Below are 15,452 nucleotides of genomic sequence, written 5' to 3' on the forward strand. Positions count from 1 at the left end.
GCACAGCTGCACAGAAGAACGCACTTGGGTTTGCGCACATGCGTCTGCGGAGGGTGTGGGCGCCCGCAAACATATTTGGATCATCTCTTCTCCGCCCGCCTAGTCTGGACACAACTTTAAGCGCACATATAGATCGAATTAGATCCGATTTTGAGAACCCCCACGGGGCAGCCCGAGGAAAGAAGCTCCATTAATTTAACACCCACACACGCGCACGCACAAAACGGGGGGTGATGGTTTGCAATTATAACGTTTAAGCAAACTTTTTTAGACTTCCACTAAATGTAATTAAAATCCGAAACTAGCTTGATTTCAAATAAAAAAAATGTGCCATCATTTGCCATAAGCGCAAGTATGAAAATCAAAATCAGTGGCGGTGCTAGATCTTTCTCCCTAAGGGGGGGGGCTCTGCAAAGCAAAATAAGAAAAAAATATTAGAAATCCCCAAACCTTTGGAGAAAACGCTGATTAACATTCTGTATATGTAGTCTACAGTAGAACAGGGAAAAAAATTGAAAAAAAATATCGTGTAAAATACCCTAAAATCAATCATCTGGCTATAACCTCGGGGTGGTTCAAGCATATTTCAGGCAGGGTGTTAGTGATGCCCCTGTGCACGTGCTTTGACATGAACACATCATGGTGTAAGGCCTCGTTAGCTTGAAAATATTGACTCGTGGAGTCCCTGCTTATGGAGACGCAGCGCTCACCTGTGTCATCAACTTTTAATTACCTCTTGTGAGTCGTTCTTTGGCTCCTCTTTGCTTCACTGCGTAATCAGCCCCTTGACTTTACTCATGTTTTATCACCTGCGGTTAATAGATCACACACTCACACACACACACACGCATGTGCGCACACTGTTGATACGAAAGTATAATTTAGTGTTTAGAATAAAACATATCCCCAAAGAGGACAAAAGAGAAGAAAGATCAGGTCTGCTCCAGAAGAAAAGTGAACGGTGCTTTAAAAATGGATGAATCCTTGACCTCTTCTGCCTGGTTGTCTTTTCCAACACGATCAGCACGTTGAGGCTGTTGCACGGTTTAGTGATCTCGTCGGCTTTTGGTTCCCGCTTGCCCTTGGATCGCTTTGCTCCATTGGGCCCATGGTGCCTTGAATCCGTGGAGGGAAATCTGACGACATTTTGGAATGAAATGTGTAGACGAGGGTCGAGAACAAAAATGAGACTAATTGGAAGAGCCTTGAATTGCTTTTAAATAATTTACTTGTTGGTTTACCATTACGAGATATATCTTAATTACGTTGGGATTGAAATCAAGTAATCTAAGTCATAATAAAGATGTCCCCCAAAGATCTTGTTGGTACTACAGAGAAAGATAGAAGCAGCCACTTGAGTCATTGCAATGAAATGGAAAATCAAACGAATAGAGGGTCTGAATATGAATTCAATTTAAAGCAATTGTTTGATAAGGCTAATATATTTCATCCTTGATGGATTGTGAAGCGGCACAGTCGCTGAAAATAAAACACTCGGTGATTGATGAGATATGTCCGAAGAAATCGTTTCTTATATTTCCATTTTACATCTAGCAATATTGTTTTTTTTATCTTCTTAACATCTGCGATATATTCCGTTTAAAAATGTTGACACTCCAACGGAAGTGATTTATAAAGAAAATAAACGATAAAAGCTTCATAAAATGGATTTTATTTTGCCCCAAATCAAATGCGTTTCCCTTTTTCATCCGAGCTTTTGTTTGCAAAGTGTTATCTCGGGCCGACCGAGTTAATAGGCCTTTGCTAATGAGGCCTCACGATGATGGCCAAGAGGTGATCCCGTTAGCGGATCGATAGCTCACCATGAGGAGTCAGCACAAGGTTCATCATGACTCACTGGCTGCTCCGTGGGGAGAAGTCAGCTATCAAGAGCAAAGCTCACTCATGCCTTCCTCAACCGGCGGGCGCTAAGTGTACCAACGTGGACTGTCGCCTTTCATGGAGATTCTATTTCAAGCTCAAATCTGCTACACGACATGTAAGCAATAAACTACATAGCCCACAGGTGTCAAACTCGAGGCCCGGGGGCCAGACCCGGCCCGCCATATCATTTGATGTGGCCCGCGGAAACTTAATGTGTCGATACTCAAATTGCAAATTTTCTTCACTTCTAAAAACTACGGATATTGCTAGCAATTTTTATTACTATTCATTTTTTTTAAAGTAGGAAAGTAGTCAAAGAAAATGCCCCGCCCCCCCAAAAAAAATTGAGCCACAGAAGGTTAGCAAAAGTCCGCTTATCTGACAGCTCTTTTAATTAGAGTGTTTTGATAGTCACACAATACAATGATTTTCAAATCCATTTCAAGCGATATTTTATTGAATACACAACAAACTTTGCCGTAATTTGTAGTTTTCAGTCGCTTGTGGGTCAGGCCGACTGTAAACAGATGAAGAATAAGCTCACTTTGCTCACATTAGCGCAGCAAGCAGTGGAATGAATAATTCATCAACATATAGGCTACTGTATAATTCATGAATGTTAAAGACAAATATATGCAATTACGGTAAAAAAAATGAAAAAATTAAAAGGAACAGGGCGGTTTTGTGAAAGTGGTTGAACGCAATCTTGATGAAATGACAAAATGTTTAACATCTCTCTGAGGGGAGGGGCGGAGAGATCGGAGAGGATTTATAAGCCATGACAGCAATCATTTCAATTGTTCATGTCTCAATGCATCAATATTAGCATGTGCGTTTACAGCAGCAGATTATTTCATGCATTTCGTTGGTTTGCTAATCATCTTTGACGTGAACAACTCTCATGAAAATTTGATCGAACGTCAAAAGTGCATTGTCATTCAAATAATAAGAGGAACAAGTAATTTAATTAGGTGAGAAACTTTACATCCCAGATGCTTGTGCCTGCTAATGATTTGAGGCGGAGGCATAATCAATACCGTGCATGTTGGCCCAAATGTTAAATCACAGTATGGCCGTTCCTTCATGTTCACACAACATGGAAAAGGTCACGTCAGACGAGCGTCAATCCCCGCTTGTTTGGCCTTATTCAGATTAAACAAAAACAACTGGCTCACCTTTCCTTTCCTGTCTGCGCTGCAGTCCTTTGTTTGGAGAACGTCAACATTGATATTCACCTCAGAGCGAGGGCAACGCAAAATGGAGGATAAGCATTTCACATTAACTCTGCGCTATGAGCATCCGCATCTAATCGATGGTGACATCGAAATGCTTGTGATAAATGTTTTCGCGTTCCCACAGCTCTGTTTTTTAACAATCGCTCTTCATGATAGTTCATACTTTTGTGGCAATTTTCTACCACTGATATGAGAGTTGAACCTGTTAAAAAAATATATATTTTTTTGGTTTTATTTTCAAATTGTATGAATTATTTTATATTTAAAAAAATAAATAAAGAAAGAAAATATTTTTTTTTTGTTTAACAGGTCACTCTCATGTCAGTGGTAGAAAATTGTATATATATATATATATATATTAAAATATATATCTTATTGATCAAGATGAGTGATGGGGAGTTTGTAGAATTTGTCCATTTCAACCAAGCTGTCTCTCCATTCCACGCACGGCGATAAAGAGAGAAAGAGACATCCACAACAAAACGCCTACGTAAGCCTGCAACCTTCACCAGCCAAGTGCTGCATTAAAATTTATCTCCTCTATTAATCTTGCCACAACAATATTTTTCTTTGTTTTATCACAGATTACCAGTCATAAAATACTCCCACTTTTGTCATTTGGATTAAATTTGAATGTGTTACCGAATAATGACAGAAGAGGGAGAGCCGTATATAACTTACGTGACTTGAGTAAAGCAAAGCCAAAAAATTCTCAGACTTCTTTGGATATTCTATTTCTTCTTCTGTGCAGCACATTTCTTCACATTCTCTCAGTTCCAGTTCTTTATTTAGTCTCATATGAGAAAGGATTCATTGGTGAACTCTCTTCGCAGTGACAAGCTTGACATTTCCCCCTCTGTGAATGGGGAAAATGTAAGCCTCAGATCAGCTTTCCAACTCAGGAGATTTAGCTGACCTTTAAAAATGCAACAGGGGAAGAAAGAACCTTGCCTTGAACTTCAAATGCGATTCTGAGCTCTCAAAAAAACCCCACACATTTCCAACAGTGGTTGAAAGACAAAAGTCAAATATTCATTTCAAAATCATTTAAATGCCTGGAATGCAGTATAGCATGAATATGTCATACGTGAGCCGCCATTTTGTAACATCGTATTATGCATCGGAAAGGTCGTGAGAATTCTGACATCACCCTACTTTCCATAATCTTCATCTTGGGCTGTGACATCATTGTTTTCTTGAAATAGACACAACGTTACAATCCCCAACATAACGATGAAAAAAAACATGTTGTGATTACTCCGGAGATAATGCGAGACTAAAGTGAACCGGACTCGGGGTCGCAAAGAGTGAGTATCAGACAAGACGGGGTGGTATTGTCCAGGAAAACCTTGGTAAAGACACACTGGGATGGTCTTTCACAACAGAACAATGGCGAGCAGACATTTATGATAAATTGAAGGAGACGACAATGTAAGCGGCCGCACGGTACATCCTTGCAAAAAACACACCAAGCAAAAACGCATCATTGTTGGCAAGAGATAGTAGCAATAATAGTCGCTTTGCCGACGAGCGTAAGCTTCATATAAAAATTATTGATTTGTTTTTGGGGGATCCAACAAAAACAAAATGACAAATTGCGGAAAATCATCACATTGATTTAATGCGGCACGGTCAGCTTGCTTATGTACTCCATATCAAAATAAAATAAATAAGATAAAAACAGTTTTGAACAAAGTAATAAAACATATACTTGCCAGAAACCAATATAACATTAGACACCATAGGAAGAATGAAATAAATAAACCACAGTGTTGTTTGCAAGTCTTTATGGATGGTCGGGGAACATTATGGAGAAGAAGTGGCTTTTAAGAATCCATTTAAAAACTGCAAGTGGGGTCTAAAATGGAGGGGTAGGGGCGGGGGGCAGTTTGGGAAAAGGCTCAGCCTCTCCTCTATTTTAACCGTATCAGGTCACTGTATATATCTGGAAACATAAAGTTTGTTTCGGAGGTTGCAAAAAAAAAAAAAACTGCTACGGTAGGAAAGCAAATACGAGTCAGCCGCAAGCATCCCTGCGGTCCAGAATGGAAAACTGAGCAGGTGGGTTCATCCAGTCTGACAATTATCTCCCTCACCAGTCCATATATCACAAAGAATTGATTGCTTCCCACAAACCTCATGTTTCAAAATGAGCTGCAAAAAGTCCACCATTACAACACATTACGCTAGCTTAATAAACAATATCAAACTCATTCATCTCCACGTCGATGACCGGCAAGCCCAGCTAGCAAGTTAATTAAATTTCTTGCGTGTTTGTATTGGTGGGTCAGCGCAGTTATCGATGCAACATAAAGAATGGCCACGCCCCAAACAGAATGATCCGGTTATTGTTGTGGTCGATCAATTGAGCTCCACAGCAATTGTTTTGATTCCGAAAATTGCTTTGCTTGCATTTAATATCTTGCTAACGTCATTTAATGGAGTCTCGGGCTTCAGTTTGTTTTTCATGAGGCATTTGAATGTTATTTTTCTCTCTATCTATCCAAGTATTGCATACAAATGTTGTCAAGCAAATGGCGCATGGCAACGCTTCACATTTGAAGTAGCATCGTATCGATATAGCGAAGAGATGCAGCAAATAAAATTCCTTGATTGTTTTTCTGTGTGGTGTCACACGCTGACATATCCACTTTGAACAGCTGCCAAATGACAGAATTTACAACAGTGAGGCAATCATACTTGAAGAGCATTTTTTTATTTTTTTTTATATAATATTTGGAAAGAAATCGTTTTGTCAAAGTGAGTCACAGATTGAAGGTTGACGGGGGAGCTGCTATATTTATTGCTTTAGTCGCCTGCTCGCGTTTGTTTTCCCCAGCGGTGACATCTCAATATGTATAAAGAGTCATATTGTAAAAAACATTGAACATAGGTATTGGGTGAGATCTGGGTATCTCTTTTATTTTGAAGCAGCATCATCAAACATGGCCGCCGTTCGGTTCTTTGGAGGTGTTCAACTCATCATGCGATGGCCTCCCTGGAGCTGCTCTGTATCAGTGAGTCATTGCTGAAGGATCAGAGTGTGGCCTGAAATTAACTGGATATTGATTCTGTGCACAGCGGTTCCCCCATGACAGCTTTTTGAAGCAAAATCCCTCTCCGCCACATTCATACTGACTTAGTGGGGGATTCCAAATGTTTTCGAACAACGGGGGGGTGAGCACTCCAGTGGGCGTTACTCTAAGGCACCCGCGGGGGCAATAAACATGAGAAGTTAAATTCAAAAGCTTCACAACACAGAAAGGCTTGTCGTCCAACCGATCATAAACGAGATTTCCATTTTTGACATCAATGCTTAAATGCGATACGTGGATTCAGAAATCCGGGCAAAAAGTGATAATTGGGTTGCTGCTGAGTGAGCTACGGATGAGTTGTGCAGTGACAGCAACCATTAAGTTGTGTACAGAAAGCACAAGGCTGCTGCTTGTCAGCCACCGGGGAGATATCGAAGCTTTTTAGCAGAAGAGGGCAAGCGTGATGGATTGCCACACCCCGGTGTAGCTCCCACTCAACGAGAAGCCGGACCACTTAAAGAATGCCCACCCAAAATCCAACAAAACTGCTTGTGTTGTTCGAACGGATGAATAATACATGCGCAATCAGGAATAAGATGTGTTTTCTTAAAATCAACACATCTTGTGTTGATACTTTGAAGGATGGTGAATATTCATCACTAGTAGGACGCTCCTATGATTCATCCAAAACATTTCTTTTCAGGAAGAATGTTGGTCAACACGAACAACATCATATGGAGCGAAAATTAGGTTGGAATTATGTACGGTCAAGAAAAAGCAAATCAAACAAATGATTCCATGTTCAAAGATTAGTCAAGAGGGGGTCACACCCAAAACAAATTGTGTACCAAACATGGTCTTATCAATAGGTCAGAAAAATAAGTCCAACAACTACGTACGTGTATCCCAGAGTCCCAAAAAGATTTGTCATCAGACACAATAAACAATAGAAATAAAAACAAAAACTAACAATAAAAACATTCATTTAAATATAATCAAATAAATAATAAAATAATGAAATAAATAAATTGAAAATCAACAAATCTGCAAGTTAGCTTTGGTCTGTACTTCAATAAATGCTATTTTAGCTTCACTTGTTTAAAAAAAAAAAAAAAAAAAAAAAAGTAAGCGTTTTTTACATTGTAATTCTGACAGCCCGGTTCTGTAAAAAAAAAAAAAAAACACACACAATATGCCGAGCATGAGTCATAGTTTATAATCCGCATGAGCCTAACGGAGATTTCAAAAGCTCGCGTTGCTTTTTGATCACATGGGAAAGGCCGCATCGCCTTTTATATGTTCCGCCTGCCTCGCCATTTAAATGCAAAACAGCAGATCAGCACGTACAAGTGATTAGCATGCCGCTAATATGCATACTCTTAAGGTCATTAAAACAGATAAACACACAGCTATGGCACATTTGCGGAATGCTTGATGGTAAATTATCTGTTTTTTTTTCTCCAGGGCAAAAAACTGCTGTGAAATGTACAAGTCTCATATTTCCATTTGAATGCCGGGACCGAGAATAATAAAGTGGCGTGTTCTTTGGGAGGAGAAGAAAGCTCGACACTGACATGATTAGCCTTTTTATCCTCTGCTTCACTCACTGTGTCATGCTGCTGAGAGCGAAAGGGGAAAAAAAAAGTCTTTCCTGAAGCTTTCTCAGAGATGGAGACATGCTAAACTGTGGACCGTCTTCAGCAACCGCAGGCGACTTTTCGATCCATCTGCATGACATCAAATAAAGTCAACCCATTTGAATGATCACATTGGGTTATGTAACTGTCATTCGTATCTATTTAGGCAACACAAAGAGCTCAACGGCGTGCCAAAGATTCGGGCAAATGCAGAAGAAGGAAGGGAACTTTGGATGGATGGATGGATGGATGGATGGATGGATGGATGGATGGATGGATGGATGGATGGATGGATGGATGGATGGATGGATGGATGGATGGATGGATGGATGGATGGATGGATGGATGGATGGATGGATGGATGGATGGATGGATGGAAAGCAAAGGATAGTTTGAAAAGTAGCCCAGCGTCCACACCTTCTGTGTCGTTTCCGATATTAAAGGCTGTCGCAATACGGAATAGAAAATGCACCAAGGACACAATTCTTACGATACGCCTTATCACTAATTGATTTTTACGCCAGACCAGGTGCAATTGAATGCTTCCGATTTGTGGGAACGCTTTGGAGAGAGCCCGTGGCTGTTTCCAAACGAATTCCATCGCGTGACATTTGAGCCGCAGACCTTTGGCAGTAACACATTAAGGTGTGCGCTCGCATCACATCGGATGAAACCTTAATGGCCGTCGTGAGCATAATGAAGACAGGTTTTTGTTTATCACTTGAAAGTCATATTCCACAGCTAATCCACTGTGATGAATTATACCATTTTAATGTTAAGTGTCTCAGTGGTAATGTTTTTTTGTTTGGCACTGTGATATACAGTATTGCTCTAAAAGGGTCAAGCCAACCTTGAAAGAAGAATCGCAGCCATTCAAGTTCGAGAGAAAGCCGCTCTTTGGAACATTACATCATGTCCATTTGAATATCAGGCCAGCTATAAGGGACAAAGCGAATGGAGCAGATAGTGATCTCTGAGGGGCTTGTGTGCAATGAAGTCATCTAAATGCATTTCTTGTCTGACACAGCACACTTGCAACATTGGCTTTATAGAAATCTTGCCATTGCCAAAATGATCAATAAGCCCATTAAGAGCACCAAAGGAAAACACTTTCTCCAGCTCCCTCCAGGGTGCTCGTCTACAGGCACAAGTCTGGCAATTTGAATGGAGAAAATGTGTCCGCCCGCTTTCATCTACCAAAGCGTCTCAATTCAAGCCTTAATGGTTCGGGGTGCTAAAGCATTAACGGCTTGATGACGCAATTAAATCAGACAAAGACATGATAATACTTGCTTAGCTTCTAACTAAATTGTTAGTTCTTAAATTTTTAATAATAATTTAATAATATTTTCTACGTAAAGCATTTAAATCAAATTTTCACATATCTGTACTTTTATTAATATTTATTAAATATTATAATATATTATTAAATATTAAATATATTTATTAATAATATTAAAGTAATACTTTGACTTTTACGAATACATTTTGTAAGTAAATTACCAATCCCTATTCCAACCCCCTCGCCCTCCTATTTTTTTTAAATTTATTTAGTGAGTGCAGCTTGTATTCGTGTGTGCTCAGTTGTGCGGAAATGACAAAACGTTTTCATTACTGAGCAAACAAAAATCTCATTTATTCATATTTAGTCAATTCCAATTCCCCCCAAATTCAGTCTTATGGATCGGAAAGGTGAAGCATAATGTGTATAAAAATATCCCATAAATGAGCTTTGTATGGTGAGTCCCATTTTCTGAAAAAAAAAAAAATGTTGCTGACTAAGCAGAACTGCTTTTGTTGCAGTGTTAGACGATTATATGAAGAGGCTGCAAACTTTCTTTGGAGTGTTTAGGAGTTTAATGATTTTGTCATTGCTTTAGCCGCGTCCATTACATTTAATGTGGATTCCCTCGCATTTATCAGTGAAAGTCAATAACCGTTCAACAACGGCAGCTAAGGTCATCGTCGGGGGCCAAGTGGATTTGGCCCGTTCGCAACCCGATTTCGATAACCTGCTCGGAGCCAAAAAGGAGAGCACGCACTGGACTTGACAGTCAGTCAATCACAGACTCTTTGAAAAGGCAGACAAGCTTTCATGCTGAGTATGAATTGCACCCCGAGTGAGTCAGGTCAGTAAACATGCAGTGATGGACAAACTCTTCACTTCTTCTAATATTCCCATTGCCAAGCTTTCTGTAACCCGATTGACTTTTTATATCTTTCATAATGAGCGAGTCGCCAAAAAATGTAAATCCTAATCCGAAGGTGACTCCCAAAATTGTGGGAACCTCAAAAAAAATTATGTGGGAAATAGTGACAGGCGTAATTTGTCATTGTCGAGTATGCCAAGTGACCTGAGGAAATAAATAAAACATTTGAAAGATACTTTTGATACAAGATAAAAAAATATGCTTTTATCATAAAGCCAATCTGGAAAGGTTAGTGACATGTTATAGTGACAGCCACACTGCTGGAGATGTGCAGGTTGGAGGATGCTAAAAGATGTCCGCCAGACACATTGGCAACGGGAGAGACACAAATCGATTTCTTTCAGGACACCGCGGAGAGTGTAAGTGGATGAGGGCCTCCCTAGCAAAGCTGTTATTAATTAATTGAGTCTCAAGAGCGGATCGCGTGATATGATTCTCGACTCAATACCGCAGCCGTCGGTCCATAACGTGCATCCAACCACCATGGATTTTACTCATTCAGCACATCGTGCGTGTTTCATAAAAAAACATTTTGACATCTGAAATGTAAATATGTAATATTAAATGAATATATAATGTATATATGTAAATATATATATAATGTATTTTTTTTATTAAATTGCCACTTGTATAGAGCTTGTACATGTTATAATTAGGAAATAGAAATTAAAATAAAAAATGGTAAATTATCCAAGTACATGTCTCATTCAGGAAATGAAAAATGCGTTGCGTTCTAATTGACTTAGGCCCTTTGATCCGAGTGCCTGCCTGTTTAATATTAGCAAGCCACCCATGTGGGGGAGCAATTTCATGCTTGCAAGCAGCCAATCGACTGCATGATAATAGATGGCAGGACTTCCTTATTCTATTTACAGTTACAATCACCTTCCGACTGGAGGTCAAGACAATACCCATCTTCGTCTGCATTGCCAACACAAACTTCTCAACACAAACACGACTTTTCCGCCATGTATTCGACTTTTACGCTCAATTCTGTGGATCTGTTGATATTAAAAGAAAAAAAAAAGCTTCACAATTACTTATGACGCACACACTATTAAAAAACACCATCTGGCTTGGATTTATAAACCATCACCCTTTGCTAGCACCTCTTATCTTTTTTCATTTGGCAGCTTTTCTACTCTTTTGAAAGCAACTCGAGTGAGTCAGCCAGCTTAAAATCCCCCTCCCCGAAATACGTATATTTTTCTTCACTATTACATCCTAACGGACTGTTGATTTGAAGACTTTTTCCGTCTAATTTTTGGCTCGTCTGCATATTAGCATATATGCATCTCCTGACTCCTGACACGGTGCAAACTTTGTGACCCACTTTTCAGCAGGTCTAACTTTGTGTGGGTCAAGAGCAATTCTGAGGCTAGCGATGTTGTGCCTCCAGGAAATGAAGGAGCAGAACAGAACCGTCTGCAAATTTCAGGTTGACGCTTGAAGCTGTCCAACCACCAGAGAGAGAGCAGACAAACCACTCCTGGCCCTTGGCTTGTATAATTTTCTGATGGACTAAAACTGTGGAATGCAAATATTAGCTCTGGTTGAAAAAGTGCATATTGTACAATCACTTTTCTCTGCAGAAGTTTTTGCACTTGAAAAGTATAGATATATGTTATGTCAAAATTGCTTCGGCTAAAAGGGGCTGGAATGTTGCAAAGTACTACTTGCGTGGCCTTTTCTTGTCTTTTCACTCAGGAAAATGTGTGGGAGAGAAAAGACTTAAGGTGCTTTAGTGGAGGAGTATGTTGAGGTTATTCGTGGCTGTGATAGCTTGGAGTCGGTGAACATTTATGAACAGCAGACAGATTTTGCAAGTCATCTTTTGAGCGCTTCAAGGGTTTCGTCAAAAGGGTGTAGTGCCTGGACTGACCTATGAGGGGCAGCAAACTCATTTTGGCCGCAACGTAGTTATAGTTTCCCCTTTTTTTTTTTTTAAGTGACGACAATTTGTAATTTTAGTAATGACACAAAGTCGACGCAAAATTTGTCTTGGCGGGCCACGTAAAATGATGTGGCGGGCCGTATCTGGCCCCCGAGCCTTGAGTTTGACACCTCTGCCATAACACAACCCACACCACGTTAATTGGATCAGGATCATCTTTGGAGACATCCAATAATCTGACCGGGTGGAAGAGGGAATCCAAATCTTATCTTGAATGATTATCATGACATCATACTTGGCATGTTCTTCCGATGTCTTACATGATGAAAATACAAAGTCAATACAGCTCATTTGAAGCGTGAGCTCATCTTAATGTTGACAATCCGTTCGTTATTGAGTACACAGAGATTGGACAAAGGCTGTTTTGGGAAATTGCTGTTATCCTTCATGAGGATTAAATGTGTCATCTTTAATTGCATTTGTTTGACAAAGGTTGATTTCTTTGAGAAGGTCAATTCGGAGAGTGACGTTTGCAGAGCCCTGCTGGAGATTACGCCGAGAGGAGCTTGTCGGTCCCTTCTTGGATGATTATTTCTTATCCCGGAAAATAGAATTAGAATTGATGTGGATAATTATATCACGCACCAAAGAGTTATTGAGCCAATTTGAAGGCTTTGCTTTTGTTTTTCAAAGATACGTGTCAGTGAGCTGATTTGAAAGTATTTTTTATTTTATTTAAAATGTTTTAATGATGACTGTTTGTACCTTAAGATCTTTTCAATGTGTGGAGGTTGACGGTGGCATTTGGCCAGACTCTGTTGGGCTCACGGGGTGGAGGCAAAGCCAACGGGAGAACCTCGGGACCTGCTCGCTGACAGCCATGATGGAGAGCCACATTTAGCAAAGATTTGTGTGTATTTCTTGCATGAGGGTGTATGAGAACTCCGAGGAATAATCAGTCATTAGTGCTGTTTTGCGCACTGAGGATGTGACAATGATGAATACATCAACGGCTGCCCTTTGGTCCGACTCAGCGGCCATCAGAAGTACGACAAATGCGAGTGATGAAGTGCCACCGAGTTTGGCAGTCATCTTTTTGAAAGTCAGGATAACACCGTTTTGTTATCATGTCATGACTTCAACAGCTTTTATATTCGAGGGCAATGGGGACCGTTAATTAATCGCGACACGTTTCATTTTAAGCGAAACATGCTGTAATGGTTTTAATTTCAACTGATAATTTTAAATAAAAACGTGATTTTTTCAGATTCCCTAAATAATAAGGTTTTACCGATTAGAGATTTTTTTTTTCTTCTAAGTAGTCTGAGCTATTTACATTTACCTTGGCAACCTTAAGCGATGCACTGTGCCTGAGGCTTTCTGGAAATTACCGAGTGATTAACTCTATTCATTTTTCTTAATGGGGATGACATATATAAACATCCCCATTACATACAGCAGTCTTCCTTGGGACTGCACATTTTCTCTGATCTATTAATCATGCTTCTTTTAATGAGGTGCACACTCTGAGCTCTGAAGAAGGAGCCAACAACCACAAAGACAAAGATCAGATCATGGGATGTGATCCTTCCTGTGTATGACATTGCCAGCATTCATCAAGGACAAATAAGATTAAAAAAAAAAGTGGGACATTTTGTTTTATTCGTTTCACTACCTTATGAACCAGTTGCAGAATAAGACAGTCCGCCCGTTTGTCTGTCCGTCCATCCATCCATCCTACCTGATCTGTCTGTCCATCATCCATCCATCCATCCATCCATCCATCCATCCATCCATCCATCCATCCATCCATCCATCCATCCATCCATCCATCCATCCATCCATCCATCCATCCATCCATCCATCCATCCATCCATCCATCCGTCCATCCGTCCGTCCGTCTGAACCGCTTAGCCATTCCATAAAAGTGTCTCCTAGATGATTCAATAAGTCTGTAAGCCACAAGCGTTTCACAGCAAAACATTTTCCGTGGCTTTGCCTCATTATAACAATTAAGCAAGGACATACAGTTCAGACAAAATATTGATTTTTTTTTTTTATCCAAGATATAATTTGAGCCATTCTGTAGTTCTAACCGCCTCTTGGTGATGCCTTAAGAAAATCACGGCTCCTCATGTTATGTGTGCGAACGTATCGATTCCAGATGCACCGCTAAGTAATACACACAGCATCATAATCAATCAGGTTGATGGCAGATTATTGATTCCAAACCGACCTTCTCCTTCCTTTACAGTCGCTTCTGACACTGCAGCTTTTTCTTTTTTTGTGTTTTTAATATATTGAACGACACTGCTGAACCATTTGGACATTCTTTTTTTTTTTTCTATTGACCGAAATGAACAAGTAGGCAATTAAAGTTCAACTAATGCTCATCAAATTGCTCTCAAGCCTAGACAGACTAATCTGCCTGGAAAATAACAAAGCACTTATTCATTCCAAGAAAATCTAGTCCTTTACGTACAAAAATATATTAGCCAGATTTTTTTTAGATATACACGTTTCAATTGCTTATAAAATGCTTATCTTCAATTTATTTATAAGTCAAAAGTGAATGAAACCATTAAGAGTCAGAGTTAAGTCATAAGATGCTATGGGGTCAATATTCAGGTAGTGCACTGAAGGCTGATGTTAGCAAAACTTCCGTTAGCAAAGCGTTTGCAGGAGTTGCTTACTTTGCAATGGATGCACCAAATCAACTTCACTTGAAACACATAATGGCTACTGCAAACAAGGCACTTTCAGGAAACTTGTGCCTTTTTACACATTTGCTTATTGATGCCCAGAGCCGCAGGAAATGTAGAACGTTTGCTCTCTGCTTCCCCCGCACCAACCACGTGAACTGGAGCTCTCCAACAAAACTAAGAAGTGCTCAAGGCAACTCCAATAAATAACCGAGATGAACACAGTTCCCCCATTTTTGCCGTCGCCTCACAAGACTGTGATTTAAACCTCTTTTTTCTTTTTCTTGTATAAATCTGATATTTTCTCCCAACAGTGCTGGATGCTCCTACTTATCTGAGAGCGGCCACCCACCAAGGCTAAATGGTGATAAAAATGAATCCACCTCTGCTCTAAAGATATTAACAGGCCATGTAGGATGCTTCATTTTTCATTTCATAATAAGTAGAATGGCCTCATGAAGCTGCACTTTTTTTTGGGAACTGCCAGAAAATGTGCATAACAAATCAAGAAGCAACAAAGTGCCCTGGTGATATCTTCATTTAAATATCAAACGTTGCTTTTAAATTCACACCCTCACGGATTATACATCCTGTCTCCATATACTGAAGTCTTATTATAACGCTCAAGGACAAATTGGGCCGAGCGTCTCAATGTTCACGCTCTTGGCCAATGGATGAGTGGAGGTCAAGTCTGCAGCTAATGAGCTCAAATGTGAGTAGCGTGACCCGAATGATTTGCTAATGCAGCCTCTGGACTAAGTATTAGATTACTTTGCTCACATCCAGTCCTGGTGTAAAAGATCACATTCAATCCTGCATGCACACAGATCAGATTATTCATCAACTCAGAATGTA

This window comes from Syngnathus scovelli, chromosome 4 (assembly GCF_024217435.2).
Source record: "Syngnathus scovelli strain Florida chromosome 4, RoL_Ssco_1.2, whole genome shotgun sequence".
Lineage (NCBI taxonomy): Eukaryota > Metazoa > Chordata > Actinopteri > Syngnathiformes > Syngnathidae > Syngnathus > Syngnathus scovelli.